Source organism: Podarcis muralis, chromosome 6 (assembly GCF_964188315.1).
Source record: "Podarcis muralis chromosome 6, rPodMur119.hap1.1, whole genome shotgun sequence".
Lineage (NCBI taxonomy): Eukaryota > Metazoa > Chordata > Lepidosauria > Squamata > Lacertidae > Podarcis > Podarcis muralis.
In genome coordinates this window covers 72,149,453-72,177,231 of record NC_135660.1, presented here as the reverse complement: position 1 = coordinate 72,177,231, position 27,779 = coordinate 72,149,453, and the positions used below count along the sequence as shown (strand labels likewise).

Here is a 27,779-nt window from a genome sequence, read left to right as displayed (position 1 = left end):
GGCACTGGGCGCCACACCTCGGCGCCTGCAGCGTGCCTGAGCCATGCGTCTGCGGGCGAACTGCCCGCAAGCTCCGCTCTGGCCTCTGCCCACCGCCTCAGCCTCCCTACAGCTGAGGGGGAGGCTGCAGCGAGGCTCCACGCAGCGCGCCCTGCCATGGCTCGCCCCCATGGCACTCGCCCCTGGCTGCAGTTCGGCGTCCTCTTCGTGGGCAGCGCGAACCGCATCTCCAGCTTCGGGTGGAACTTTGGCCAGGTAGGGGGAAGCCTTTGGGCGGGGGGGTGGAGACCGGGGTGGGGAGGGGTTAGGAGAGACGCTACCGGCGCCGTCCAGAAATGCCCAGAGCAACTGGAGCTCAGCTACGCGCACACATGCACCCTCCAAATCCCGTTTCCCACCCCTTTCTCAAAAGAAGAGAGAAAAAATGGGTCCTGGGTGTGAAACCAAAGGACCTTTCCAGCTCCTCCTCAATTCCAGGTGTGGATGGCAATGCCTCGTGTCTCCTCCCCCGTGACCAGAGCACACTTCCTAGGCTGGTTGGACGGTCCCTGGGGGTCTTCGGGTTGCCATATTTTGAAGAGCAAAAAACAGGACACATTTGTCGACTTCTGCTTTTAGCTATGGATCAGTGGCCTAGCGTGGGGGGTGCAGGGGGGGCCGGCCACACCGGGCGCAACATCTGGGGGTTAGTGTTAGGGGGCGCAAATCCACGGGTTAGGGGGCGCAAATTACTTGCATTGCCCCGGGTGCTGACAACCCACGCTACGCCACTGCGGCCCTGAACGAGCAGGAGAAGGAGCTCAAGTGACGCTGCGCGCTGACGTCACGGGGCTGTAATGGTGGTGTGCCTCGAGATTTTTTTCATCAAACAAGTGTGCCTTTGCCCAAAAAAGGTTGGGAAACACTGCCTTAACACACTACAGTTCCAAGGAGTCTTTAACAAAACCATGAGTCTTTAAAGTGGTATAAAAGTGTTTATAGTGCATATGGGCCAAGGACGACTCAGAAATGGATCAGGATATTTTTCAAATGCACAGAAACAGATATGAGGCAAATCTGGGGGCCTCTGCACACTCCTAATGTATGTTCTTATTGTGATGGCATGGCAGACAATATGCCGACTTTTTGACACTTTAATTCATTGCCCCCGATGCTCATGAATCCTGGATAACACAAACAAAATAGAGTACACCCTTGCTCCCACCTGCCGAATCAGCCCAGCACACTGTGAGACGAGGTAAATGAACCACCTTGTACGTTTTAATATGTTTTAAATAATTAAATTTGCTGTTTCTGAGTAACGCTATGCTCTCTCTGTTTCAAACTATGCTGCAGATTTGAAGCAGCTCTGCATAAAAGAAAGCTCTGTGCTTTCCATTCATTATAAATCTATAAGATGAATCTATGAAATGACTATAGCTTCTTCCTTTTGACCAAAGCAGATAAAATTTACAGGCACAGATGCTCCTCCAGAGTGGATTAAGCCTGCCAAATTGCAGACAAATATTTCCAGGGGCTTTGGTAGGGAAAATGAAAGAGATTCACTTCCCTCCATAATTCATGTTTGGGCAATACCTTCATTAGAATGTGAACATGGTTTGTGGTATACAGCCTAGTTGAATAGTGCTTTTCTTTCCTGGCAAAATTCTATTGCGTCTCATGGAATGATAGTACTTGCGTCTCATGTATTATTGACATGACCTATTTTTTTTCTTTAGTAGTAATGTTGGCTTTAATTTTTTTATAATACACCATCAACCCTCATTATATGCAATATGACATTCTTTAATTTCATTCGTTCATTCCCCCTATCATAGCAAATGTGAAAAAGTTCAGTTCAATATAAATGTCTTTCATACTAGGCTCTCCTTCTTAAAGCTCCATATATAGGTTTACTTTCTTGGTGGAAGGGGTGAAAGTGTGTGTGTATAGTGGGACCAAAGCTGTTTTCATTTTAAAAGTCAGGCCTTATAATGGCAAATCTACTAATTTGTTCTGCCACAGAATGATTTGGGCATGTGCTTTCTTATTCGTGAGTTGTATTGCCTGTAAATAAATCATGATCACCAACAAACTTATTTCTTTAAGAGCTAAGATTTCTGACAATCCCTTTATTCTGAAATATAAATTATTCATTGCAAGCAGCCACAGTTGGTATTGATCAGAAATGTTTTGTGACTTGTTAATCCATAAAATACCTCATGAATGTTGCTTATATGTGGAGTGGGTTATCCTTTTATTTTCTCCCATCCTTTCTGCTTATATCATTCTTAAGTCATTCATTAATAATGTCACATTTATTAACTGGGTTGCATAACTTTTTCCCTTTTAAGATGATGTTATAATGAACTGGTTCAGTGATGCGTAATATCTTGTCAACAGAATGCTTGTTAAGATTCTGTTCATAAAATGTCACAATTTTAAAGCCTCCTTTTTATTTTTTTATTTAATTAATTAATTTATCTACCGCCCTTCATCCGAGGATCACAGGGTGATTTGCAGTATAGAAACACTGGAATATAAGGCATACATTTATCCTGCTAAGTCACATAGCACGTTTTAAATGCCTGTGGTCTGATAGAATTAATATTTAGATGATGTATACTGACTTTTTTGTTTTTGTTTTTTTTAAATGTAGCTTCCCTCAGCTAGGTGACCTCCACACATACACACACAAAAGTAAGCTGTCTAGCTCATTTGGAACTGAAATGCTACAGAAAATACATGGATAACAATAACACTTTCACAAAACAATCCCTTGGCAATTTGTCTACTTTAAAATACTGGAATTACTGATGGAGGAGTCGCTGTGAAGGATGAGTACAGCTATGGGTGGGTTATTTGGAGATTCTTGATAACATTCATGACTAACTTGGGCTAGAGCATGGGCATTGATTTAATATATTGGAGGAATATAATTTCTTTCTTTGGAATCCTTAACAATGTGACTTGTGCTCTTGTACCTCAGTTATCTAAAATGATTATTGTGTTTATTAATCCCTTTTTACACAAGAAGTGTCTTAAAGAGATTTACAAAAACTGTAATAATACAAAATAGTACATGTTAAGTTGTGGGTGAACATATCAGACGACACAGCAGTTCTTCAATAAGCTCTTGTTTATTCACAGGCCAGGACAGAACTGAACTGAAGGGCTCAGTCAGCCTGCTTAGATAGAGCTCCAGTACCACGTTACTGTAACATCTTTCTAAAACTATCCAATCACTGAACATCACTTTCGATCCTTCATTTGCATAACTACAGTATCCCCCTGCTGGCCCAGGGTGAGAACTTCAGTACATAACACCCCTCCCCACCGAGATAAGGCGTTAGTTACAATCGTAATGGTTTCCTTATATACAGCACTACACGTAATGGTTCAATTAGGCACAAAAGCATATCGCTTACATTTCACATACTTCCACGTACTTAGACCAACAGTGTTACATGTCCAACAACATAGTCCTTTAAATAAGTTGGGTGCTTGGAAACTGCCAGACCGCCGGGGACCGGTACCCAAGTCTGGGGGACTGCCCAATTCTTGCTGAGGCTGTGGCACGACCCTAGGTGGCGTTGAAACCAAGTCCCCTGGGTCCGCTGCTGTGGGTGGAACCTCCGCGAGTGGAGTTGGCAGAATGTCAGGCACGGCAGTGGTCTGAGTCTGTGGGAAGTCCAGCAGACCCTCTGAAGTGGCTTGGTTCGGCTCCACGCCCGCAGTTTGCGAGAGAGGTGTAGGTGGAGCCTCGCCATCTGTAAGTGTCTGTTCCGGAGCCACAAGCGCAGTTGGGGGCACCACAGTAGTGTCCAAGTCCCCTTCCTGAGCCTAAGCTGGTCTATGTGCCGGCGCCACAAGCGCCTGTCTTCGAGTGCCACCTGGTACGAACGAGGTCCAGTGACTCCCACTACTGTGGCTCAGTCAGCCTGCTTATATAGAGCTCCAGTACCACGTTACTGTAACAACTTTCTAAAACTATCCGATCACTGAACGTCACTTTCGATCCTTCATTTGCATAACTATCTACAGTATCCCCCTGCTGGCCCAGGGTGAGAACTTCAGTACATAACACCACATATATAAAAACCAAGTAAACAAAAAGCAAAGAACACATCCATATATGTAAAAGGCAAGTACTACTGTCAACATGGGAAATATGAGCAGCAGCCTTTGTAACTAAGAAAGGGGATGTCCTTCCGCTCCACCTTTTTAGTTGCTCTACAGAGCTATTCCTGTGTAGAGAGCCCATTGATTTCAGTGGGTAGAGGATAATGTTGCAAAGCTACAGAATGTCCTAAGCATACTTAGATTGCAATGAATAGGATTTTCTCCTGAGTACATATGATTAACTCTGAGATGAAATCTAGCTTTTTCAGCTGGTGAGGGTCCTAAAAGTCCTCCCTTTTCAATATGTGAGAATGATGAATTACTTACAGGCTTCTCTATAACCTACAGGAGGAGCCTGATGGCTGTATGAATAACAGAGGAAAGAAAAAGGAGTGGCTTCTCCTGGTAGTAAGTTTACATAAATATGAAGTGGTGGCTGGATTGTAGGACTAGAACCTGGGAAGACCAGGGTTCCAGTCCCCACTCAGCAATGAAGCTCACTGCATGCCCTTGGGCCAGTCACTGCCTTTCAGCCTAACCCACCTCACAGGGTTGTTGTGGGGATTAAAGGAGGAGGGGGAGAACCATGTACGCAGCCTTGAGCTCCTTGGAGAAAAGGGGGCAGAATGCAATAGAATAAAATAAATTACAAATCAAAGATGAGAGAGTGCAGAGTGACTCAAAAACATCATTTTTTAACACAGATGCAGATACAAGGTAAATCTTGGGGCCTCTAAGTATATCACTTTGTACAGTATATCACTTTCTGAAACAGTTCAGATGATCTAATTGTAATCCTTTCAATAATTCTGTATTGGTAAGTTAGCATTATATCCTTATTATCCCACATACTGCAGGCGTGGAGGGGAATTGAGGTAGTTTGCCTAAGCTGAGCTCATGGCGGAAGCAAGATTCAAACTCGGGTATCAATATTCATAGTTCAGTCTCTTGGCCACTATGCTACATTATTAAAAAGCAACCCCAACAAATGCCTTTAAACTACACTGTTCTTTTTTTTAAATGTGTATCATAAATTATGAATCAATGTAAGCAAAATCATACTAGAGCATTACAATGTAGATAAAACCTATGCATTATCACACACTTTTTTGTTTCAAAACAAAATAGAATTTGACAATTATTCTATAAATCTGATTGTTTTCTCCTCTGATGAAGTACATAAGTTTCACTAATATTATTATATTCCAAATAATTCCAAACCATTCTACAATTAATGGTGTTTAAATTTGCTTCCACACTTTAGCAATAGTTACCTTTACTGCTCATTTTTTAGACTTTGCGTTTTTTGTTTGAATGACATGCTCTCAGTGACTGTGGTTAACGCTTAAAGTGTCATTCTTAATGATATCATCAGTATATTTTTATTTCAGAACTGTAGCATTGATCACACGTGTTTGCATCTATACAACTCCCAAGCACCCTCAAGTAAAGAATTGTGCCTTTTAACACATCTACTGTTCCTTAGTCTTTTATTTTATTTCATCCTTCCTTGTATGCAGCAGCAGTGTGTAGGACAAGTAGTTACAGTAGCACAGAAGAGAGGATTAAGTGATTACTTGGCATTTGAAAATTGCATGTCTGTTTAAGGGCTCTTACAAGTATTTAGAAGAATGTATTCTCACTGTGGTATACTTGGCTTCCTGACAAATTTCCTCCCTAAGCTGAGCACAGCATCAGCATCCTACCAGAATAAAACAAACAGGCACCAGCATACTTCTAAATGACACACCCTAATGGATGTACACACAACAGTACACACACAGTTGGCTTGAAACTAATTACAAAAATTGATCTGCTGTGGGTTCTTGGTGTTCTTTTTAAGAGAGCAGAATATGTAAATGTAACACAGTTAATTCATATGACTTATTTGGGGAAACTAGTCCTTTTTTTTTAAGTTCACAAATATAAGCACCATCAATAATCTATATTATTTTACTTCTTTAATTAATTATTTATGCTTTTAGCATATTAAATGGCTATACTTGTTATCAGGATCGTTGCATTGTTGCCTTTTTGAGATAATAAAATTGATTTTAAAAAGGTACCACACATGGTTGGTTAGAAAGCCTAGATTTTCCAGAGCACCTCTACTCTTAATTCCTAGCCCCACCAATTAAACTGGAATTTGGCCCCTAACAATAAATTAAATATTACTTTTATTCGAGTTGACACAGGAGTACAGCCCCATCCAAAATGTAGGGTGAATGTTTCAAGTACTATGCTGTACTGTGTAAGCAACCAATTCTTATTTTTTTAGAATGCACATATTCTAAATTATCTGTAGAGTTGGGGTGAGGAGTCTGATGCTCTCCAAATGCTACTGGGACTCCATCATCCCTAACCATTGGGCTTATTGGCTGGAGCTGATGGGAGTAGAAGTGTAACAACCTCTGGAGGGCTAAGTACCCATCCCTCAGTAGAAGCTGAGAGTTTATCCGTTCCTTAACAGAATACATGCATCCATGGGTATTTTTCTTCACAGCACACCTTTTAAAAATATAATCAAATTAACGAGTTAAAAATGAAAATTGTGCATAGATATCACAAGTGTATGTATATGTATTTATATTTAAAGTTAAGCCAGTATGTTTAAGTTACATATGGATCTATGGTTAATCAAGAACAATTAACAGTGTTTTTTCCAATAACTTCAATCTATCATAGCCTACAAAACAGACTGATAACAATGCAGTAACTAAAGGTCTTATCAAACTTCAGTATTTTTAAAAAATTATCATTTCATTTTAATTATGTATTCCAGTTAATCATTATATCAATTTAGATCACTAGATCTTCTTCAATCCTTCTGATCATCATTGTTTTCTTTTTCTCCAAAACATTAATTTATCCATTTTCCAGTTTAATTAAATCAGCCAATCAGTTCATCAACATTGCTAATATCCCCACCCTAATTCAATCATTAACCTAAAAATATTCGTATTCTTGCAGAGTTATGGATTCAGCTGAATGGGAATATAATATAGTAGTTCATTAAGCTAATTCATCCTAATTTTCAATTAGTCTCTTCCATTTTATCAGAAACACTACCAGCTCAGAGAACTCTATTCCTGTAACGTAAAAAATAATAAAAATAATATCAAATCCTGAATTTTCCATTCAATTAAATCAGTGTTCAGTACAATTCTGTGCATGTGTACTCAGAAGTCCCAAGAACTCTCAGGTAAATGTCCTTGGGATTGTACTCCTAGACTTCCTTTGGCAGTTTAGCTGCTGCTAATCCTTGGAGCTCACTCATCTTTTCTTCTTTGCACTCTTGCTTTGAAAATGTACTGTCGACCACAGTGGTTTTCAAATGCTACTTTTCACATGGAAAAGGTTACTATTGCTGTCACCTCTCTGTCTGCATAGATGCAAACATTTATTTTATGAAGAAATAATCCATGTGGCTGGCATAGGAGAGGTAGGGTCAAGTAGCAATTGGATGCTGGGATTTAGATTGACATGTTAACTTTGAAATAAAGCTTCTGAAATTCAAGCCAAGAAGGATGTTAATGAAAATAAACAGACCTCCAGACTATCACCAAAAAGATTCAGACTTGCAACTTCTGTGGGGATTTGGTTCTGGAGATTGCATATCAAGCTGAAATTGTGTATAGCCAGAACAACCCCAGAACTGACTCCTGCAACCACCCCTATCTTTCTGGATCTGGTATACGAAGCAGGTGCCCGCCCCCTTCCTAGCAAGGTAGAGAGCTTTTAAGCTCTCCGCCTCACTTACCAGGCTCTGGGAGGCTATCATACCAGCTCTGAAAGCCTCCCAGACCTTGGTAAGTGAGGCGGAGAGCTTAAAAGCTCTTTCCACAGTGGGAAAACCTAGCACGGAGTGAACTTTTAAGGGAAGGTTTTTGTGTGGCTCTGCAGGAGGAGACTTGCCAATAGATTGGCCCAATTCACAGGATTTGTTTTGCCTGCTCTGCATTGGCATGGAGATGAATCATCTAGTGATAGAAGCATGGTAAATAGAATAATTTGGTCACATTTTTGGTAGGTAGGTGTGTGAATTCACTAGGCAGGGTTAAGCTTTGGTGATCACTCTTAGTCCTTAAACTCCTTAAACAGGAGTTTAGTCCCAAAACTTGCCTTCAAGGCTGTGAGACATGTTGACAAGGTAAGGATCAACTTAGAGGCTAACCTGTACACAGTGGTACCTCGTTCCGGAGGTCCGTTCTTAACCTGAAACTGTTTTTAACCTGAAGCACCACTTTAGCTAATGGGGCCTCCTGCTGCTGCTGCGCCGCCACAACACGATTTCTGTTCTCATCCTGAAGCAAAGTTCTTAACTCGAGGTACTATTTCTGGGTTAGCGGAGTCTGTAACCTGAAGCATATGTAACCCGAGGTACCACTGTACTACGTGCTTGGAGTTGCAGCAGTCAGATTCCTGGACATATTATCACCTATACATATTCATTTTTAGAGATTCATTAAATGATCTCATTCAGCACACATTATTTGTGTTTTATTTCTCTGTCATGGTCACAAACAAAAATCTGACTCGAGCTACATCCGATAATCTAAATCTTGCTTTAAATGACTGCTGGATAGCTGCTTGAATTGTATGAAAGGCTAAGCTATTGTTTATATAAAAGTATCTAACTTTTAGTCTGAAAGAAATTATACTACTCTAGCTTGGCAGGTTGCTTGTTAAGAGCAAAACCATACATGGTTAATCTAACTAATCCTCTCATTAGCCTTTCTGCAGTTATGGGGGGCAAAGTAAACTCTCTGATTGTGATTGACATCTGTTTGGTTTGGCTTTAAGTTGAGCAACCTTAAGCCTGTATTATAAAATGTAAGCCTTAATGAAATCTTTTTTTAATTATTATTTTTTAATTGGAACATCTTTCTCTCTTTTCAATTTGTATTTTTATGTGAATATAAAATTTATCTAAACATAAGAAAAGTGTCAAGCTCGTGCAAAAGTTGAGAGGATAAGCTGTGTTCATACTACAGAATTCTGGGTTTCTGTTGCAGGAGATTCCTGTCACCTTTCTAGTGTGAAAAGTCAACCACCATCCTTCTCATAACATCACAGCTTTTGATTAATAATGCATGCAGAGTTCACTGGGTGAGTAAATACTCTATATGCATATATGGTGTTTGCACTTGTTTTATGCAGTATCGTTTCTGAATGATTGAGCCTGAAGTATAAAATGCAAAATATTTCTGGAACCAGTGATGGGACTCAAAGGAGAATGAGTTTTCAGAGTGCAAACAGCGGGTGCAATCCACTGTTAAGGCCCATTGATTTCTGTAGAATTAAAATCAACTCTCTTCCATTGGAAACAGTTGGACTTCTTAGAGTTGAATGTGCTTAACTTTGGTTAGACTATGGAGTTTTGCCCACTGCACAGCCTGCTATCCATCAAGCCAGAAGTCCTCCTTCCAGTCGTTGTAAGGCAGCCATCAAGGGCTCAATAAGCAACCAGTGGCAGGTAGCAAAAATGGGAGGGTTATCAAGCCCCTTGTGGATAATGTTGTGCGGGCCTGGTATACCTTAAATGAATTTATGGTTCCAGTGCATGAGTGGGGGGTAAGCAGTGTATTTCCAAGGCTAAGCCTGGAGCTGTAAGTGGTTCAGGAAGCTTTTTGTCTGCTGCTACTATCATTTTCCAATGTCAAATCAATTTCAATAACCAAGTTTTATGCAAAACTTAAAATAATCCATTTCTAAGCCTGTGTTGGCTTTGTACGCCAATGAAAGCAGAACATTGGCATATGTGCTCAAAATAATCTCAATTTGAAGCATGAGAAAGAATGAAAACTGGAAACTTTTGTATTTTTATCCTGTTAATGTGAATTTCAGTGACATCACTAAAGTCTTTCAGTCTTTCTGATAACCTACTTCTCCAACGAAGAGTGGTGAAGTCTGATACAACCAGGTTAATTTGCTGGACACATCTGAAAATGGGCAGAGGAGCATTGTTTAATAGGAACTAGGGTAGACAGAAGGGGCAGAGGAGCATTGTTTAATAGGAACTAGGGTACACAGAAGGTATGACAGGAAAGAGAATGAATCAAGTACCAAATGACTGGTCTGAGCCCTCCAACACATTTTTTAGAATGATGGGAAAAGGCAGCAAAAGCAGATGCAGCCTGTTGCATATTTTATCCAAAAGATAATCCACTATACAGTTCATCGTAACAATTATCTATATTTGGAACCAAGAAAGGAGATTCCAGCTAAACATTAGGAATAACTTTCTAACAGAAAGTGCTGTTCAAGAGTGGAATGGACTACCTCAGAAAGGACTACTTTCATTAGATGTCTTTAAACAGAGGTTGAATGACCATCTGTCAGGGATTCTTTAGTTGTCATTTCTGAATTGCGGGGATTGGATCAGATTATCTTTTGGGTCCGTTTCAATGTCACCTTTCACACTAGTATTGTTTAAACAAAGAAAATCCCTGGACTTACTGAAATATATTTATTGGTCACAAGGAAAACTGAGAACCTGGAGAGAACCATAGATTAATAGATAGTGGTTGAAGGCAAGAAGTAATATTTGGAACAATCATCTGGATTAATCAGTCTGAAAGTGTCTCTTTCTGCAGAAAGATTTACCGGTTTAGCTCGATAAGATATCTATTATCTGGCTAGCCTCAAAGAGGGGATGCAAGTTCCTATGGGAAAGCTTTCTTAGGATGAATTAAATAACGGTTGGAAGCACTGTCACACAGGCCCATCTTGAAATTGTGGGCAGGTTTGTAATCTGATATTGATTGCCGATCGCACTTCATTGAAGTGTATCTATCTCAAAAAGTCTGTCTGGTGTAGTGGTTAGCTATGAAACTCACTGGGTGAGATCTTGAGCCAGTCATTGTCTCTTAGCACTAGCCTACTTCACAGGGTTCTTGTGAGGAAAAGATGGGAAGGGGAGAACCATGTACACAACCTTGATTCCTCTTGGAAGAAAGGTGGGGTAAAAATATAATTATAAATAATACATAAATAAATAAGCTCAATTGTCTGACTGCCTATTCAACTTGAAGTTCATGTCTTACTCGTTAGCGATGGAACCCAACTTTGAAAGGTTCACATCAGTAACACTGCAGTGAGCAATGATGAAAGATAATGGAGTAAAGAAATTCTTTTCCATATACTGTGATGGGAGAAAAGAGGAGTAAAATGTCACCTCTTGAAAGTGGAGAATAAAAGCTTCATGTCGTATAAACCTTACAGATATATCTCCTTCTCCGTAGAAGAGTATCAGTGGAGACATAAAGATAAAAAGTTTTGAAAGATCTTGTCATCCTTGCTCTTAGGTTGTCAAATGTAACTTTCAAAGGCAGGCTGCCAAGCCATGTGCCATAGGTTGTTCAGGGGAGGGTGGGGGGCGTGATCATACACAGATAGCCACAATCCAAAGGCTCTTATAAAGCAGATATTTCTCTTGAAGTAGTGGGCATGTTGTTTCAGCAGATCCTTTTGCTGAACTGGAAGCTTAATAAATAGATTGTGGTCTAGTAAGGAGACCTGCTCATTTAAAGACCGTGTGTGTGTGTATGTGTTTATTACTCCTCTGTTTCCTGACCTACAATGTATTAGTGATGCCACAAAAGGGCATTTTTGCTCAAATGTTGGAACCCTAAACTTTATTGTGAAGACTAAACTCTGCTGCCAATTCTTTTCTTGATTGCTTTGCATTTTCTGCTGGTGGGGGCATGGGATACTTCCTGTTATATGCCCTCTACGTCCACAGTTAGGAAGTTATGCAAATCAAAAGTGTGTGTCTGTAGAAGAAATCATACAGTTCCTATTACTATTCTGAGTATACCAGTCCCCTATACTTATTTGCTGACTCAGACATAGTGTGATAAGTTGGAAGTTGAGTAATGAAGCTAGAAGAACTTTCTTCAGCATTTATCCAACTTCCATAGTCTACATTCCATATATTCAAAGAACACATGTTAGGACATCACACAATTTAGGGGCAGAGGCTAGAGATAAACATGCTTTCCTGCTGACTTAATTCCACAGTGTGTCTGGGATGTCTGTTCATTTATGTTTCTAGGTCAGAAAGTTTGCAAGTGAGTAAAATTTTAAATTAGACCCAGTTTAATATAATATTTAAGAAAGTTTAAAGGGACTAGCTCCACAGGTTCTCAAATGTTTTGTATGAGAAGGCATTCCCATATTGCCTCAAAATCAATTTCATGTGAAATTTTGTTAGCAGCTCCAGAGATGCAGTTTTGTACTCTCAAATTACATTAACCTCAGTGTCAGTTCTCACAGTGAATTTTAGGTAGCATTGTTAGGAACAAGAGAAGAAACTCAGTGGTATGGACATCACTTTCCAACAAAATAATAATATGTCTTGATATTTGCTTGCCTGATTCCAGTGCTATTGGATGAGGATAAAAGGAGTCTAGATGTAGTAGGATGGGGATCATTTAGTTCAGTGGTCAACTTGTGTCCTGCCCCATGTTGCTGGACTACAACTTCCATCTCTGCCCATGATAGTTAGGGTTGATGGGAGTCGGAGTCCAACAACATTTGTAGGACCATAGGTCCCCTAATTTAGTTGATCCAAGAAGTAGGAGAAGAATCTCTAAAAAATAGTTCAGGGGACTAAAGTGAACTTGGATGGCTTCAAAAAAGGATTAGACAAATTCATGGGGGATAAGGCTTTCCATGTCTACTAGCCATGATGGCTATGTTCTACTTCCACTGTTGGAGCAAGATGCCTCTGGAGCAAGATGCCTCTGGCTACACAGGTGGGGAAAGTATTGTTGTGCTCAGGTTCTGTTTGAAGACTTCCTACGGGAATCTGGTTAGCTGCTGTGAGAAGAGGATGCTGGACTAGATGGGCCTTTTTCCTGATGCAGCAGCTCTTCATGTGTTCTTATGACTTGGGAAAGATGAGGGAAAGGTGTTTGTTTGTTTGTTTGTTTGTTTGTTTATCACATATTTGATCTAGTTCAAACATGTTACATGTGGGCCTGGGTCTCTGCTATATATAGCATGTGAGCTATGAACCAGGTACTTACAGACCAATAGTGTTCAAATCTTGTCTGTTGTGCCATGTACGTAAAAAGCTGCGTGTCATGGAGCATTTCTCAATTATTTTGGTTTTCTGGAAAACATTGAATTGGAAAATGTCCCTAGGCAAATTAGGCTACTTGGCACAGGGTAATTTGAATCAGAGCATTTGTTAGTATGTTCCAGAAAATTTCCTGATGCCCTAGAGAGGGATCTAATTTCGTGTACTGATTTTACTTGTATTTAGTAAACAAAGCTGAAAACTTTGAAATTGCCAGGCTTGCCTAATATTTATTTGCTATTGGCATCTATTCAATATTTATTTGAAATTGGCATCCAGTCATTATTACTAATGAACTTAAGAAATATATATTTTCCCCCACTGGCAAAATCACTGTAATTGCCCTAGAATGTATCAGGACTTCAGCTGCCTAGATGAGAGTCAAGGTATGCTTCTTATGATGTTACCAAATGCCATGTGATACGGGACCTTGTTTGATTGAAAAAGACCATTTACCATATAATCAGGAGCAGTGATTGTAGCCTGAGGTGGCTGTGGGGGGACCCCAGGGGTGGGGATCTTCACCCAAGTGATCACCAGTGGCGTCTTCAGCCTCAGCCAGTTGCAGAGTCTTCTGGAGCTTTCTGCCCAAATCTGAAACTTAAAACAGCCAATCACAGCCAGACTAGGGGGCACAAGTGTTGAGACAGAGCTGACAAAGACTGTCTCCACTCAGAACTGCCTCCATGCCTTATATTCCTGTTGCACTGGGAGTGGGCAGCACAGTCTGCAACCGTCATCCCATCTGCCCACCCTGTATATCTTGGTGGGAAAGGCATTGGGTTGGTCTAAACTGGAACAAGGGGGTCCTGGTAAAGGGGTCCATGGTGAAAGACCCAGATGGGGACTAATGGGCCAGAAAACTTCCTCAAGTGTGGCTTGGTGGGGTTGCCCCATTTATCTGCATCATGGGGGGGGGGTCCTTTAACCCAGAATTGACCTTAAGGGAACAATCAGCCAGCATTCAGGCTAGGCTGATTTGGGATACAAACCCAACACCTATGCCAAAGCCAACTTATGTCTGCAATCAATAAAAGTTGTAGCCATTGCAAACCAAAACTGTTGCCCTGTCATTATTGGAATGTACATGCCATCAGCTCCCAGGGAACCAGAGTTCATTGCACCTGGGCCCACAATATTTATATACTAGAAAGACACTTTGTGGAACATGATAATAATAATAATAATAATAATAATAATAATAATAATAATAATAATAATAATTTATTATATGTACCCCACCCATCTGGCTGGGTTTCCCCAGCCACTCTGGGCGGCTTCCATAGAAACAAAAAATACACTAAAATGTCACACATTAAAAACTTAATAATAATAATAATAATATTATTATTATTATTATTATTATTATTAAAAACTTCCCTGAACAGGGCTGCCTTAAGATTTCTTCTGAATGTCAGGTAGTTATTTATCGCTTTGACATCTGATGGGAGGGCGTTCCACAGGGTGGGCGCCACTACCGAAAAGGCCCTCTGCCTGGTTCCCTGTAGCTTTGCTTCTCGCAATGAGGGAACCGCCAGAAGGCCCTTCTGATAGTGAGAGCTATTGTGGATGGATGAATGTGAACTCTTGTAAAAGTCAGGGAGGCAGCAGTTGAAATTGACAGAAACAAATTGGCCCCAATAATTATGTGCTTCTGGCCAAACATTTTACCTACCTTCACTCATAACACTGAAGTGCTGGCTAGATGACATTGGAGAGATCTTGGCAAAACTATGAAGTCCACTTTCATCATACGAGACTGCTAGGTAACATGTTAAGACTTCACGTATTCTATTAATGCATTTTCACCAGAGCTACTGTTATCAGCAGGATCCAAAATTGCTGTAAATCTATTTGTGGCAGAAACTCAAGCTTGGCAGCTAGGAGTAATTTGCATATTACCTTTTCTCCAGGTGATCCTGTGCCTGGATACAAATTGAGCCAGAAGGTAAGCATATAGTGTTCATCCACAGGTATGTGGATTTAAAAGCTAGGTGCAGAAGCAGGGCTGAATGGATGTTTGCACTTACAAAGTTCAAAGGAGCCAATTTATTCCAAAGGTGTTGCCATTTGTTAACCACAAATCTGTTTAAAATGCAAGTCTTGTCACAGAGGATTCGTTCATCCTAATGAAACTTGACTCTTGCTCCATTTCTTTGTGGAGGCCTGATTTCTAGGACAGTCAATTCATTCCCAGTGAAGCTTCAGTCCAGTCGGACTAAATTTTCACTCAACTGTAAGTGAGTTCTTTTGCTAATCCCTCTTGGAATGCAGTAATTGCATTACTATTTAGGTAGTAGGTACGATATCCCAAGAGGGTTATTATCTTTTCCTGAGCTGTCGCTGAGCCATTGAAACTATAGCTGCTCAGTGAAGGAAAGGCTAAAGAGAAGTCTCTAGTTCCCAGTCCCTCTATAGCTGCTCCTAGCAGGGAGCAAAAAGAAATTGGTTGAGCCTTGCAGCAAGTGCTCCCCATTGGGAATGGAGAGAACTTCAAAGCTCTTCTCTCCTGTGGTCCTGAAATTCTCAGCATGCATGAGCTGAAAGGAAATGAGTGGAGAGTCATGAAGACTGTATTCTCACATCACTAACATCTATAGATGTTACTTTACAAGATGCAGGGATATGAATCCCCTTCAAGGCTACTTTCTTGATTTTGTGGGTGACAGAAGTAAGACTGTACTATGGCTTTGGAGGTTCATAGGGGGGCACTTTGTCCGACAGACGAGCTTCCACTGACTCACTGAGATTTTTTGCTATCTTTATCAGAGTTACTTTTGTTTAAAATTCACACAGAAACATATCTGAGCATATTTGTCTAGTATTTCTGTTGTTAGCTGCCAAATTTGTTGTAGCAAGGTTCTGGAAAGGTGATATTTTACCCACGTATGTGTTGTGAATTGATAAGGTGTGGGAACTTATGGTCATAGAGAAGCTAGAAGTTGTCAAAAGACAAAGCAAGCCAGAAAATGTTTTTGTCAGTGTGGGAACCTTTCTTAACCTTCTCTGAAAATAATTCAAAAATACTGGGTAAATTGACTAAATGCAAAACAATGTATGGACTGCTTAGAGAGTGTTCAGAGACATTCAAATGTAGCAAATGGGAAAGCTAGTTAGGTGGAGGAGAAATATAATGATGTCGTTCACATTGAGAGGTTTTTTTTATATTATTAATGTGGAGTAAAGGGAATGTCATCCAAGCTGATCAGGATTCCACTTCTGTTTAACCATGGCTGCTTAGGAAGGTCTGCATTGATGTTCCAGAACCAGAATTCATTCTGTGATATTGCGGTCAGGTAAACTGACCCAGATGGCTATGTGAGCAGACTCTGAATGTGATGATTAGTACATCACAATTCAGGGAAGCTGTAAGGCAACTTTTTAGAACATTGGCAGCTTGGCCATTGTGAAGAGCGGAATGCTCTCTGTACCACAGAAGGGTTTGAAAGGGCAGAGCAACTGAGGTGAACAAGGTTCAGGGAGGCTCTGAGGATGAATGTGGATTGCCCAGGACTGGTCTTGCTGCCCAAGGTGGAACAGCAGATGGTGACCTCCCCCAGTCAAGAAACATCGTACCCAAGCCTGGCCAAGTTATTTTGGCATCCGAGGCCAAAAATCTCTGAAGCGCTTCACAGTAAAAATGCAGTAATAATAAATAATTTAACAATTTGCTGCCCTTCTGTGATGCCAGAAATCAGCTCCCTGAGGGGACTCCTTCTTTCTGTCGAATGGTGAGGCCAGCCCTGATTGCTCCTGTAAAATTTTGCAGCTCTTATTGAAGTGCTTTTGTTTCCTTCAAAGCCCCAGTTTAAACCTGATGCATTCAATGTACCCAGGTAACTCTGCACATATCCAGGCTTGCCTCAACTGCCCGAGTTTCATAGCCTGTAGTTGAGGGCTTGGCTTCACTAAGATACTGGGTGTATACAACACAACACAAATATGTTATTTTTGATTCCCTGGCATTATGTCTTCTGGCAGGCCAAGTTTTGGAGGTTTGTAGAGGTTTTTTTGGTGGCATGGAAGAATATGTAATCATGGGAGCCTCAAATGCAGTCACAAGTGTGATGCAATTTGGGCATAGATTTTCCACGACCTCTGCTTCTAGTGAGAACGATGCCCCATCATTTCCTCTTTATTTAAAAGTTGCTGTTCTCTTCCTTTGTAGCACCAATGGGTGCAATCCAGCATAGCAAGATGTGGCGTTTGCCCATTCTTTTGGAAATGTCTGTACAAATCCGCAATGAGGTTCAGGAGATGCTGAAGGTAGGGATCATAACCCCCTCAGACAGTCCCCGGGCAGCACCGGTAGCGCTGGTAGACAAACCTGACGGCTCTATAAGATTTTTTGTTGACTACCGAAAGTTAAATCACGTCACTAAGGCGAACGCCTATCCAATGCCCCACTTAGATGACCTAATTGAGACCATAGGCAGGTGCCATTTCATTACCTGTCTAGACTTGACAAAAGGCTATTATCAAGTAAAAATGTATCCTGGGGACCAGGAAAAGACTGCCTTTAGAAGTCCCCTAGGATTATATGAGTTTAAGGTGATGGCCTTTGGGCTAAAAAATGCGCCAGCAACCTTTCAAAGGTTAGTGGATAGGATCTGCATGGATTAAGGGAGTTCACAGTAGCTTACCTGGATGATATTGCCATTTTTAGTCAGACCTGGTCTGAACATATAGAGCACCTGGAGTTAGTGCTTGTTGTTGTTTAGTCGTTTAGTCGTGTCTGACTCTTCGTGACCGGAGTTAGTGCTACAAAGAATTAAAGAGACGGGCTTGACCCTTAAGGCTAGTAAATGTCAGATTGGGGACTCAGAAATCAAGTACCTTGGACATATGGTGGGTGGAGGAATAATAATAAAGCCTTCAGAAACCAAGGTAGAAGCGATTACGAACTGGCCTACCCCTACGTCAAAAAAGAAAGTGAGAACCTTCCTAGGTTTGGCAGGGTATTATCGAAAATTTATCCCTACGTTCAGTGAACTAGCTGCACCACTGACCGACCTGACTCGCAATAAAGAACCGGAGTGTGTTGAGGGGACATCAGCGTGCCAGCAGTCATTTGATGCGCTAAAGAATGCTGACTACCGGACCAGTCCTCATCGCACCGAACCATGACCTAGAGTTTATCATCTTTACAGATGCATCACATGCCGGGATCAGAGCCATGCTGTGTCAACCGGGAGAGGAAGACAACCTGCATCTGATCACGTATGTCAGCAAGAAATTGCTACCCAGAGAGAAACACCTTTCCACAATAGAAAAGGCATGTTTTGCTATCGTCTGGTCCCTACAGAAGTTGAAACCATACACCTGGGGCCGGAAATTTATACAGCGGTACCTCGGGTTCGTTCCAGAGGTCCGTTCTTAACCTGAAACTATTCTTAACCTGAAGCACCACTTTAGCTAATGGGGCCTCCCGCTACTGCTGCGCCGCCAGAGCACAATTTCTGTTCTCATTCTGAAGCAAAGTTCTTAACCCGAGGTACTATTTCTGGGTTAGTGGAGTCTGTAACCTGAAGCGTATGTAACCTGAAGCATATGTAACCCAAGTTACCACTGTACTGTGCACCGATCATTCACCCTTGCTTTGGTTAAGGACAATGAGAACCAATAGCAAACTGATGAAGTGGGCCCTGTTGCTGCAGAACTTCAATATCACCATAAGAAGCGTGAAAGGGTCCCTGAACCTTGTGGCCAATGCATTATCAAGAAGACCCAATGATGAAGGTTAACCATGGACAGTTAATAATTTTTCTTGTTGATAACTGAGTTGCCTAAAATGTATCAAAACCTCTGTATAATTGAATGTTTTGCTATTAGGCAATTGTTGTACTAGAGAGTATGGGAAGTTAAATGTATAACGTAAGTGTAAATATGTTTATTTGCTTTAAACGTCTAATGCCGTTTGATCAAGAGTGTAACTCTGTTCAGTTATCCCTCCTGATCAAATTTCCTTAAGGGGGGAGGGATATGGCTTTTGCCCGTTCTTTTGGAAATGTCTGTACAGGGGGAGAGAAAGGTTAATAGGTAGACCAATAGAAAAGCCAGAGGCGGAGCCTATCTGTTTTTAAAAGGCTTAGCCAGAGGTTTAGTCAGTTGGGAAAAAGCAGTTGGGGGAAGGAGCAGTTGGGAAAGCAGCTGGAATACAGAGGGAAATAGAGAGACAGTTAGTGCAGTTGGTTCTTGTTTGAGGGGAGGTACAAGAGTTAGAGACAGGTTAAAATAAGACTAGGAGGGTAAAGGGTAACAGTGTTTCGAATGCATTTAAAGTTTATTTGTGTTTGCAATAAACGACAATCTTCGTTGTTAACTTGAGAACCCCACTGAGACTAAGTGTTTTACCTGGGAGAACCTGGTTGGCGGCAGCAGATTAGTGGTGTACAGGTCAATAGTCTGTGAGACGACCGGGGGCTCCGTTCGAATGCCACACAAGCATCTTCGCATGTAATGAGGCTTCTCCTTCCTCTCCTCCTGTCTCTCCTCCCATCTGCTCTCCTCCTGCAGTTGCTCACAAATTCTGCCCCATAAAGTTGGGGGATGCTCCAGAGTAGATTTTGCATGGGTGGGGGGGGGGGTATTGTAAGGAGGAGGAGAGGAAAGGTAAGTCTTGTTGTGCAAGTAGATTTTCACTATGCAAGCAGGCAGGCAGACATCACTAGTTGTCACCAATTGATTTCTTTCTCAATTTTTGTCTGTTCCATAGAGGCAGAGGTGAGACAATGAAAGGTCATTCCCTGATCATCTTCCTCTTGCCTTTGACCACAGTATTAACAGTATGAATGATTTTTCTCTCTGGTCTCAGCTTAGTAATTTTGGAAGTGCCTATAATGTATTCAGATCCCTAAAGATTTGCAAGAAGTTTCTGCATATATTGTAGTATAGTTAAGAAGCATTTATGAGATAACATTTACTTAAGAATTCATTGTCTTGTTTTAAATAGAATTTTTACTCCTGATGCATAGGGAGAGCGTCATTTCAAAGGAGGCTAGATACAAATCATTTATCACTAAATAGGCTTTTGCCAGACAAGTCAATGGATATATTTTACAAGGTCTTTCTGACACTTGTGGAGGATGTAACGGCTCCTCATGCAGTCGATTGTCAAGTCACTCAACAAATAAAACAAAACTATCAGCAATTTTAGTTTAGAAAATGTAGAAACATCTCTTGCTTTTTCTCTTCCTAAATTTATAACTTGGAACCATTTATTTGAAGTGCACTGTTACAAGTGCATTTGATTGTTCCTCAAGCACTGCACTTCTAAGGGAACTAGGAATGTTGGAGAATTCCACCAGAAAAGGAAGTGAAAATTGCTGCTATTTGCATTCTTCTCCCAAGTCTGGAACAGGTAGCAATCCATTTAATATGACTGGTATTCAATCACAACATTCTTGGTTTTAGGGTTTTATTTACAGCTTACAACCAATTCCAAATTAATGGTGTGTTTTTGTTGTTTTAACATTGTTTTAATATTTCATTAAAACGAATGATGTGGAAATAATTACATCATTACAACATAAGCTTTCATGGACTACAGTCCACTTCCAATCCAAGTAACTTTATTGTACTAGCCATTGGCCATGACAAATCTGAATCAAGAATAAATACAAGCAAAAGGTGTGTCGTGCCACACATAATGGTCTCTATTTAGATCTCTGCGTCTCTCTTACAGTTCACTGCTATATTGTCCAAGGTCTTCTTTCTGATCTTTTTGGCCACCAAATCAAAAAGGGTGACATTATGAGTCCCTGAAGCGTTTACATCGCTAAGAAGAGGAGAAGGAGGAAGAGGAGGGTCCTATGGTGTAGTGTGGTGTAGTGGTTAAGAGCAATAGACACATAATCTGGTGAACCAGGTTCACGTCCCCACTCCTCCACATGCTGCTGCTGGGTGACCTTGGGCTAGTCACACTTTTCTGAAGTCTCTCAGCCTCACTCACTTCACATAGTGTTTGTTGTAGGGGAGGAAGGGAAAGGAGAGCCACTTTGAGACTCCTTAGGGTAACGATAAAGCGGGATATTAAATCCAAACTTCTTCTTCCTGTGACCATTTCTGGCTGGAAGAGCCAGGAGCTTTTGATTCAGCTACTGGCAGGCTGCAGTAGCTGGCTGGTCAGCTATCAGGACTATACAAATCTGATTGTCATCTAGTCCAACTCCCTGCAATGCAGGAATCTTCTCACAACCGTCCCTGGGTAGGCTTGAACCACCTACTTTCTGGATAAGAGCCAGATACACTGACCCCTTGTGCCACAAGAGGTTGAGTCTTGAAGGTTGGCAGAGAGGTATGGAGAACCACATTTTACTCCCGAGCCACAGGCTCCTCATCCCTAGTATAAGCTTTTTGCTTTGGCCCAGTGAGGCAGCTTTTATGTTCTAAAAAAGCAGGCTGACTGCTTGACTTCACCACTCTAGGTTCAACACTTATCTCTAGTCCTGTGAAATAACTTTCTGAGGTCAGATTACTGTAATCTCAATACACCAACCCGTTTTTTTCCTCCACAGGGAGCATGTAGCATGCAGGCTGAATTGTTGTAAAGCTGTTTTCCCCCTCCTTACTTAATCCTTTTATCAATAGTTTTAGAACTTGCTTTATGATGATAAGTAGTGCTTATTGTGGATCTTATTTTAAATGTCAAACATGCCTCCTTTTTGATATGTAGTTAGATCTCATTGGACAGCATTAGCATTTGCGAACAGAATATGTATGTAATCATTTTTATGTTCAACCATGAATCACTGTATAAATTGTTTTAATAGATTAAAATATGTTATAAAACTAGATTAAAACAAGTTATAAAACCATATAATAATTTTAAAGGGACTTTATTTTATTAAGCAAGATTATGGCTTAGTATAATGTGGAATATAAATTGTCGGCCTAAGTTTGAGATTTTAAAGCAGTTGGATCTGCATTCATTAAGGGGCTTAAGTATGCAGTAAATACCCCATGCACTGGGCCTAGAGACAAGCCTTTTTAAACTTCAGTAACAAGAAATAATTGCAAAATAAAAATAATGCAATTTTGCTGGTTGAATATGGAGGCAAATAAAAATAATGCAAGTATTGGCTTTTGTTTAAATCCTTGCTAGAGGCAACTCTGAAGAGCTTAAATCTTGCCCACTAACAATGCCTCCTTAGCAGATGGTAGAATAGCTACTGACCCTTTATCTTCTTCGAAGGATGAAAAAGGTAGTCTTTTGTGGTCTTCTGGGTCCAAGATGTTGTGAAGTATGCATTGTTTGTGGTTCTTTATTACTGGGTTTTTGATAAGCCTCCAGGTATCTGCTTTCCTGAGTGCTTATATGGGAGCAGGGGGACAGGGATGTGGTTGTTGATGGCCACATGGAACAGGGGGAGGATTGTGTCAAACATATAAAGGGAGGCCAACTGAACCCTAGCTCAGAGGGACTGGAGGAACTTTCCTAAATTGGGTCCTTGTGGAGCTATCACAAGGATTACGCAGCTGCCTGAGGTCTAAAGTTAGGAAGGTTGCCTCTGCCTAATCATTTTGGAGTAAGTCTGAATCCAGGACCAGCTCTGTCCATATAGTGAAGACTAAGTTTCAGGCAGCAGATTATTGGGTGCTGGGGAGCAGTTGTGAGGTGTTGAAGGACAGAGCGGTGTGTACCACATGGCCTGCCTTGCGTCACCTGCTTTCATTTTCACCAGATGATGCTGTCCTATCCCCAGTGTTGAAGTTAGATCTACCTGCCAATCTAGTCAGCTTCTGTATGAGGAATGGGATGGAAGGGTGACCAACATGTTGCATCTTGTTGCAAAATGTCTGGGCTGTGTTCCGCCTTGCCTGTACCACCCGCTTCCATAAGTCTTGCATTAGTTTTGGTTTTCACTTTTAGAAAAATGTAGAAGTTCTACTTCGCTGAAAGGGGAAATGCCTAATGCACAAATTATAAACTGACAAATATTCTTCTCAGCCCTAATTTATTATTAAAAGGGGCTTTTATGGACAAGTTAATAGCAAATGCTATTAGCATGACATTTTTTCTGCAGTGCAAATTAATACTGGTGGTATGTGTCTGAAACAGTCGCACAGATGTTTGACTCACGGTTGTGACTTACACATCACCCAGAATGAGAAAATGCACCCCCTAAAGCAGTAGTTCTCAAAGGGAATGGCGTGCCACAGTGGTGAGGCATGAGAGGATGGCAAGTGTGGCAGAAGGAGTCAAGGACAATCAAACTCATTGAGGTTTTTATGCCTACTTAAGGTACATATGTAAGAGGCTCATTTATAATAAATTTTTGGGAATGATTCATGTTCTTATGTAGCTGCATTAGGAGGGTCGGAGGCAGTGGCCACTGGGAAGACAGGATGCTGGGTTAGATGGTCCATTGGCCTGATCCAGAAGGGCTCTTCTGGTGTTCCCAGGAGGAGCAGGATAAGAGGGCTGAGAGTGATGAAGCTGGAGAGGTGAGGATGTCTCTTCCACAGCTGACATTAAGTCAAGCCCAGTTGTGCTCTTCTTTTAAAGGTGGTGTTGGTGATGGTTTGTTTTTTAAAAAATTAAAATAGAATCAGAACAAGACAAATTCTTGGAATAATTTTTAGTTGTCTGTCATTTTAATCCTACCCTTTTCTCAAGGAGTTCCGGGTACATAGCTCTTCTTCTTTCTCCTCTCCATTCTGTTTTATTCTTGCCACAGCCCTGTAAGAGAGTTCAGGCTCAAAGACTGGCCTGAGATCACCCAGTGAACTTCATGTGTGGATCTGGGCCTGGCTGCGGGGGCTCTTAAGTCAGATGTCATGTGGACACCACATAGGCATCTGGTAACTAAATGGAACCTCCATGTTTAGAGGCAGTGTACCTGTGAGTACCATGTGTTTCTAGAGACAAACAGGAAATGGCCATCACCCCTCATAACAAGGTTGTGACCTAGTTTAGTAGTCTTTATTGCTGGTACATTGTTTTTGTACGCTGCTTGCTATGACTAGCAGTGACAAATATGGAACCAGATATTGACCATCTTGTTAGCCAAAGGCAGGCCCAAGTTTATGTTGATTAAAATTGTTCTTCATTTTAAATATTGTATTGTTTTTCCTGTTTGTTTTTTGTGTGCACTACAAATAAAATATGTGCAGTGTGCATAGGAATTCATTCATATATTTTTTTCAAAATATAGTCCATCCCCCAACAGTGTCTGAGGGACAGTGAACCAGCCCTCTGTTTAAAAAGTTTGAGGACCCCTGGTCTAGAGAAAGAAGTTTGAGAACCATTGCCCTAAAAAGAAATTAGTGATTGCATTAAATTTGCATATGCTGATGCAGTAGTTGCCAGCAGGGCTGTGTTGCTCTCCTGTATTTCCAGTGCTGAACCTTAGGAAGGACAAGGTAGCAGGGATCTTGGCATTGTGTGGGTACCGTGTCAGGAGCACTGGATTAGTGCTGCCACTGTGTCCACACCACACCAAGCTTCCCACTGTATTGGAGTACTTTAGTGCTAGATAGGAAAGTATATAAGCCTAAGTTCAGTAAAAAGAAATACATAGTACGTACTAGAGAATGTGGAAAAAAGAAGCTGAGAAAGTGGGTCTCCTACGCTCACCTAAATTTAGTAGCTCGGGTTACATATGCTTCAGGTTACAGATTCCGCTAACCCAGAAATAGTGCTTCAGGTTAAGAACTTTGCTTCAGGATGAGAACAGAAATTGTGCTCCGGTGGCGTGGCAGCAGCAGGAGGCCCATTAGCTAAAGTGGTGCTTCAGGTTAAGTACAGTTTCAGGTTAAGAATAGACCTCCAGAACGAATTAAGTACTTAACCCGATGTACCACTGTATGTTTGCTGTTGTCCACATTCTTAAGAAACAACACTTGTAGGACCTGGAAACTGGATGGAGACTTCACCTTGTCAGTGAATGAAAACAGATTATTCTCTGTGAGCTCAGACAGATAATGAGGAGTACATCATTTTTGAATAGTGTTGCTAAAAGGAACACAGGAGTTTGCAACCATTTATAGAGGTAGTAAAAATTAAGGAGGCATTGAAGTTGACAAGTATCAATCCCTCAGCTACTAGAATTGATGGGACTCTGAGTTTGTCTCCCCTGCATTGAATCACTTCAGTTAAAAGGTTGTCAGTGATTTAGAATCCATTTATAGAAAATGCATTCTGTTTTATCTCCTGTAGAAAGCACAGGTTTTCAGTGTCAAAGCTAACCTAATACAGTTCTCTTTATTATAAGACCACAGGTACATTTGTCAGATTTGGAAAACACAAATGAAATGCCTTTATTTTATACTCTGAGGATGGAAAACTTTGGTCCTCAAATGTTGTTTGGCTCCACCTCCCATCAACTCCAGTTTAGGAACACCTTGGTAACGGCTATTTTTGAAAATGCCAACCAAGGTTTTCATAATAGCTCTGAAAGCTGTCCATCACCACCCTATCATGCAGAAACTCTTCAAAAGTCCACCTTATCTCATTAATTTCTTTTTCTCACACCCACCCACTCAATCTGGATGGTGCAATCAGGATTTGATAAGTTCAATTACTACTACTAAATTAATATAATAATGTGAGCAGAGCCAGTTTGCCACTCAAATTAATATTTATTATCACAGCAACATGAAGAGTCCAAAAAGTAAATTGAGTGGTGTGGTAAAATGATTTTATTTGCAAAAGGGACATAGGTTGAGCAACTGAGTAATGCTTTACATTGAGATTATTGCCAAAATAGTTCATGCATAGTTTCAATCCAATACAGTGGAAATTGTTATGGCTTCTACCATATTAAATGAGCTTATTTGGAACTGCCCCCATGTCAAGTAGTCAGATTGGATATTTTAAGATGCAAGATGGTGACCTCTATCAAGTGCTGCCAGTTTCAGCCACAATACCTTATGATATGATCAATTATAAGTAATTCATTTGTTGGGGTTGAGCCCCATTTATATCTGATACAGTGGTACCTCAGGTTAAGAACTTAATTCGTTCTGAAGGTCCGTTCTTAACCTGAAACTGTTCTTAACCTGAGATACCACTTTAGCTAATGGGGGCCTAACACTGCCGCTGCGCCACCGCCGCACGATTTCTGTTCTCATCCTGAAGCAACGTTCTTAACCTGAGGTACTATTTCTGGGTTAGCGGAGTCTGTAACCTGAAGCATCTGTAACCCAAGGTACCACTGTAGTACATTCTGGAATGTACACTAGATTGACTTCATAGGCGTCAACTATAGGGTATTTTATATGGGTGCTCAGCACTCACAGTGCAGGCTCTGACGTGACTTCCTGTTTCTACTGAAAGTTGTGCCAGAGCCTGAAGCGACCTCTGAGACTATGCCGGAGATCCTACCAGGCCTCTGATGCAACTTCAGACCCCAAAGCAACCTCTGAGACTATGCCGGAGACCTTACTAGGTCTCCGATGCAACTTCTGGTCATGTTGGTTCTGGTCATGTTGGAGGTCTTGTGAGGCCTCAGACGTGATCTCCAAGGCCCTGCCAGGCCTCGGAAGCATTGCTGTGGTGCGTTGATGTCATGACGTTGTGGCGCAGGTGCCTGTGGGCACCCATAACCTGGGGCCCAAGTTGGCGCCCCTGATTCATCTATAGATGCAGCTTTTTTCATCCATGTGCGGGTGTAATTATAGTCCTGTAAATAATATGTACTCATAAAATATTTTGACATGGATTCTTGGAATAATACTGTTGTAAACCACCCTGAAAATGTCTAATTGAAGGGTGGTATAGCATTTTTTTAAGAGAGAAGGCAAAATTTTGCCCACTCCAATGCCTGGGGTGGCTGATCTTGAGACCCTTCCCTGGTAGATTGGCAGATGATACTCATTGTCACTTGGGCTGCAAGCTATGATACTGCTTTGTTGAGGGTGAGGTTAGACTTGCTGATAATACATAATAGCCCTTTTGAGCTTTAACCTTTAATGGGCAATGTTTGGGCAACCTTGCTTTATGTTTAGTGAATCAACACTTCTAGGCCCCTTTGTTGGCCCCAATTCTCTTGTTGGCCAGAATAGATTTCTGAGTTCTATGCTCTCCTTTACCTGTGGAGACTGCTATCTCCATGAAATTGGGGCTAAACTACCAGCTTTCCATGTACCCCAGTTCCTGCTGCTCAGAAGGCTTTCAAGATGCACCAGTTTCTGCTAAGTCCCAAAGACCAATGCATCCTACAATCTCATTGCCTAGGGTAGGCTTTCCAGCCTACTCTCTCATCTTAAACACATGGTTAGGAATCTATAGCCCTCCAGATTTTGCTGGACTATAATTCCCATTAGCCCCATGTAACATGAGCAAAGGTCAAGGATGATGGGAGTTATAGTACAACAACATCTGGAGAAACACCTGCTTAAACAGAAGAGTTTGTGCCAACCATGTGTTTTCTCATTTCCCCTGTCACTCTTTTCTCAACCATTTCCAACGAAATGGCTGCAGTAGTTTACAATAGTTCTATATTCATAAAGGCTGCACTATAGCATTTGCGTATTTGTACTCATTTGACCATTCACCTGCCTCCCCCCATTTGATTTCAGTTACATTCTATGGTGCTTTTTATTTATAGTATGTAAGGATATACACAGTGAAGAACAGATTTGCTGTTAT

General features: G+C 41.2%; 1 long non-coding RNA gene across 2 annotated transcripts in view; it reads left to right on the top strand.

Annotated features, from left to right (window-relative positions):
* Window positions 1–27,779, top strand: part of LOC114597177 (uncharacterized) — a 229,035-nt gene that overhangs the window by 8,375 nt on the left and 192,881 nt on the right. The window contains exons 2-3 of one of the 2 annotated variants that reach the window (XR_013393276.1): window positions 9,117–9,210; window positions 15,100–15,134. This is a non-coding gene — a long non-coding RNA (uncharacterized LOC114597177). The remainder of the gene's footprint in view (window positions 1–9,116; window positions 9,211–15,099; window positions 15,135–27,779) is intronic. The other variant, XR_013393275.1, reaches the window with a different exon arrangement.